This window comes from Tenrec ecaudatus, chromosome 6 (assembly GCF_050624435.1).
Source record: "Tenrec ecaudatus isolate mTenEca1 chromosome 6, mTenEca1.hap1, whole genome shotgun sequence".
Taxonomy (NCBI): Eukaryota; Metazoa; Chordata; class Mammalia; order Afrosoricida; family Tenrecidae; genus Tenrec; species Tenrec ecaudatus.
The window spans coordinates 39,769,155-39,773,149 of NC_134535.1; the positions used below are offsets into that span (position 1 = coordinate 39,769,155).

Sequence of the window (3,995 nt, forward strand, 5' to 3'; positions counted from 1 at the left end):
AGAAGTACAGCCAGAATGCTCCTTTAAGGCAATGAAGTAGACATGTTATCAAGAGAATCCCGTCTCTAGACAATGACATCATGCTTGGCAAAGTGGAGGAGTGGCAAAAAAAAGAGAAATGGCCTTAACAAGATGGATTGACACAGTGATTGCAACAATGGGCTCAAATATAAGAAAACTGGTGACGATTGCATGGGGCCCAGTGATGGTTGTGCATAGGGTCACTGTGGATCAGAAGCAACTCAGCAGTACCTAACAACATCTCATCACCTGAGAGAAAGATGAAACTTTCTATTCCTATAAAGAGTTACAGTCTTGAAAACCCACATAGGCAGGTCTACACTGTCCTATAAGTTTGCTATGATTCAAAATTGACTCAATGGCAGTGAGCAAGTGAGCGAGCAACTCCTTAGCTATCAACATGAATAAATTCCAAAGACCAGAACACTATAGAAAAATCGGGATTCTGCAAAAAAGTAAGGTTGTTTCCTCTATTTCATATTCTTTAATGGTTTAATCTACTTATTATTTAGAAAATAGGAGCTTACTTCTCCTCTTTGTGTGACAAGCAGTCGCATCTTCCTGCGCTGCTCCGCCACATCCCAGAGACAAGATGGTGAAGGAGAGAATAATCGGTATTAGCTGTATTGGGCAACTGGTCCCCAGGGCTTTCCAATCTGACCAAGTGTACATCATTGGCATCAGTGATACGGTCATTGACCTTAACTACCTGGTCTACATGTTCCAGTATGAATACGCCCATAGCAAGTTCAATGGCACCATAAAGGCTGAGAATGGGAAGCTGATTGTCAACATGAAGTCTATCTTCATCTTCCCGGAGCCAGATCCCGCCAACATCATGTGAGGTGAAGCTGGTGCTGAGTATGTTACAGAGTCCGCTGGTGTCTTTACAACCGTACAGAATTCTGGGGCTCACTTGAAGGGTGGTGCCATCTGCTCCTTCTGTCGATGCCTCCATGTTCGTGATGGGTATGACCCAGGAAAAGTATGACAGCTCCCTCAAGATTGGCAGCAATGCCTACTGCACCACCAACTGCTTGCTCCTACTGGCCAAGGTCATCCAGGACAACTTTAGCATCCTGGAGGAACTCATGACCACAGTCATTGCCATCAATGCCCCTCAGAAGACCATGAGGGCCCCTCTGGGAAACTGTGGCTGTGGCCGTGGGGTTGCCCAGAATATCTTGCCCACATTACTGGCACTGCCAAGGCTGTGGGCAAGGTTATCCCAGAGCTGAAGAGGAAACTCACTGGCATGGCCTTCTGTGTCCCCATCCACAATGTTTCCATCCAGATGTTCTGACCAGGGCAGGGATGGAGAGAGCCAAACCTTGTCATGTACCATCAACAAAGTACACTGGACTCCGCCAAAAAAATGGGAAAATAAAATATGGTCATAGAAATAATAATAGGTAAGATTCACTGATGTGCTTATAACTGATTCCAGTTATGCATTATTCCTCTATGGAGAAGGAGGCTTGGAAGTGACAGGGCTTCAAAAAAAAGTGACAGAGCTTCTGGGCAATATGATTGGAGAGCCAATGTCTTAACCGCTTTACTCTCCTCCTGTGTTAGAGCATTCCTTGCACAACCACCCCTACAAGCCTACATTGATGGTCCCAACACCTGCATGGTCCCTTGGCCACACACAGCCCCACCCAGGAGGGGCTTCAGGTCCAACTGGACTCGCTTTTGGATGTCACTGAACTCATTTATCCCCAACACCCACATCGATGTTTCTTTCTTTCCTCCCTTTCTACCCAACTGCAGTTTTGAGCCAAAAGGCCCTGGACCATGTAGGAACTGGTAATGCAAAGTGGAAACCTGCTGGCTTGGTGCTGCCTACATGTCTACCAGGAGGCCAGGGTCATGGAGAAGACTGGCCAATGTGACAGCTTTACGTAGCATGCTCCCAGTAGAAAGAAGCAGTGCGCACAGGGCAGCAGGATCCAGCTTCCCACAGGCCACCAGGAGATCTTCCTTAAGGAAGGAGACGTCCGCAGCCAGCAGCCACGCCTCCCACATCATCATGCACAAAACAGAGAGCGGATGTTCTCACTACTGTCATAAATGCAAAGTGCAACAGAGCTAGATAGCTGATAAGTGAGGAATCGGTGTGTAGAAAAACAGGACATAGACCTCCAATTTTAGGTTCTGATCGTTCATATTGCAGATAAGTAAAGTTCAGCTTAAGAGTCTGAAAATGAGAGGCTAAAATGTGGTGAATAATAAAATTTAGGGTCATAAAAGGAGAAAGCTGAGACATAGAACTTTGTGATCATGCACGTAGAATCAAGTTTCCGAAGGCTATTTACACAATTAGTAAGTGGTGGAGTGAGGAACCCAGGAAGTCTAGGTAGAAACAGAGACTACTTTTAGCCGATACCTCATCTTGTCATGTAAGTAGTTGTTTATAAAAATAAGTTGCATTTCTTTTAATTGCCACAGGGACATAGAAAACGACGACCCTAGAGCTATGTTTTTCGTATGCTACAGTGACTTTCCAAGTAATTCTTTCCCAAACACCAAGCTTCTCTTTTCCCAACCCTTTTAATCTTCTTCATGAAGTGCACAGGCACTACAGGAGTCTAGGCATCCGCAGACTATGAGAAGAGAAAGACAAATGAATCTAGTGCTAACTGAAATGGAACCAGAGAGCCTTGAAAGAACAGATACACGCAGGCAAGGAGGAAACTGTGTGCAACTGTATCAGAAACGAAACATAGAAGGCTTTGCACAGGGAACAACGTCTACACAGTTCAACAATAATTGTGCGACTGTTGGAACGAATTAATCAGGAATTATCACTCCCAAAGTGGGTGAATAAGCACGCAACACAACTATACGCAGCACAGAACCAGGAACTTCTGCCTCTCAAAGAGCTACGGGCATTTTCAGACACGGGGGGAAATTGGGGGTGTTTTAAATTATTTGAATTAATATAATTTACTCAAGAAAGGCTGCACATTTGTGATTTTGTATAACGTTTCTTTTACTATTCACTAAATTTATTTGTGATTTCATTTATGCCTTCATCATAACTCACAAATAATGTCTTACTATGATTTAAAATTCAAATGCTATTTGTTTTAATAACACCCAACTCTAAGGAACAAACCAATAATAACAAAATGGAGCGTGTCTGGGCAAACTTCTTAAGAAGCTCTCTGTTGTATCTTACTGTTAGTAGCGTTCTTGATTCTCTGCTGTGTATTTTTCTGTTTTTCAGTATATGAAACCCAAGATGGGTGACTCTATAGAAACAATAGCTAGAATAAGGGGTCATTGGGGTGGGGGGCATAGCAGGAGAGGTGGGTGGGTAAGGGGAGCTGATATCAAGAAGTACAAGAAGGAAGAATGTTTTGAAACTGATTGTGGTAGCAATTGAACAGCACTGCTCGATAGGATTGAGCTATGCACTGGTATGATGTCTAGATTAGGTCTTAATAAAACAGTTTGAAAGAAGAAAAAAATATCTCTCAAGAAGGTCTTTTAGTAGATTCTTTTTGCAGATGATGATGTGGGTTTACTATCTGAAAATGTTCAGTTACACAATCACTCCTCTTACATAAACCAAACCACTCATCCTAGGGCTTGACTCAACATTTGTTATTAAAACATTTAAAAGATAGTAATCTCGACTAGAATAATTAATATCATGTGATTTTTCTCACTGTGATGGCAAAGAGAAAGAAAAGGACCAGATAAACACAAAACATGCTTTAATTTGCATCTACCTGGGAGGTGTCAGTTGATTTCTTAAAAGCTTGGCCACACCCTCATAAAGTAAAGGTGATTATCTGTCACGTTTTCATGGTTTTGAAGGAAAAAAACCCGAGAACAAATATTAATTACATAATGTCAGGCATTATCATAAAGTATGGTAAAATGGGATCAGAATAGTGCGATTTATACACGTAAGAAATTGTCTCGTACTACCCTCAGCACATAAACATGATTGAACACATAACATT

At 42.5% G+C, this 3,995-nt stretch overlaps 1 pseudogene; it reads left to right on the top strand.

Moving 5' to 3' along the window:
* Nucleotides 1–613: 613 nt before the first annotated feature.
* LOC142451381 (glyceraldehyde-3-phosphate dehydrogenase pseudogene) lies at nucleotides 614–1,324 on the top strand (annotated as a pseudogene).
* Nucleotides 1,325–3,995: the final 2,671 nt, after the last annotated feature.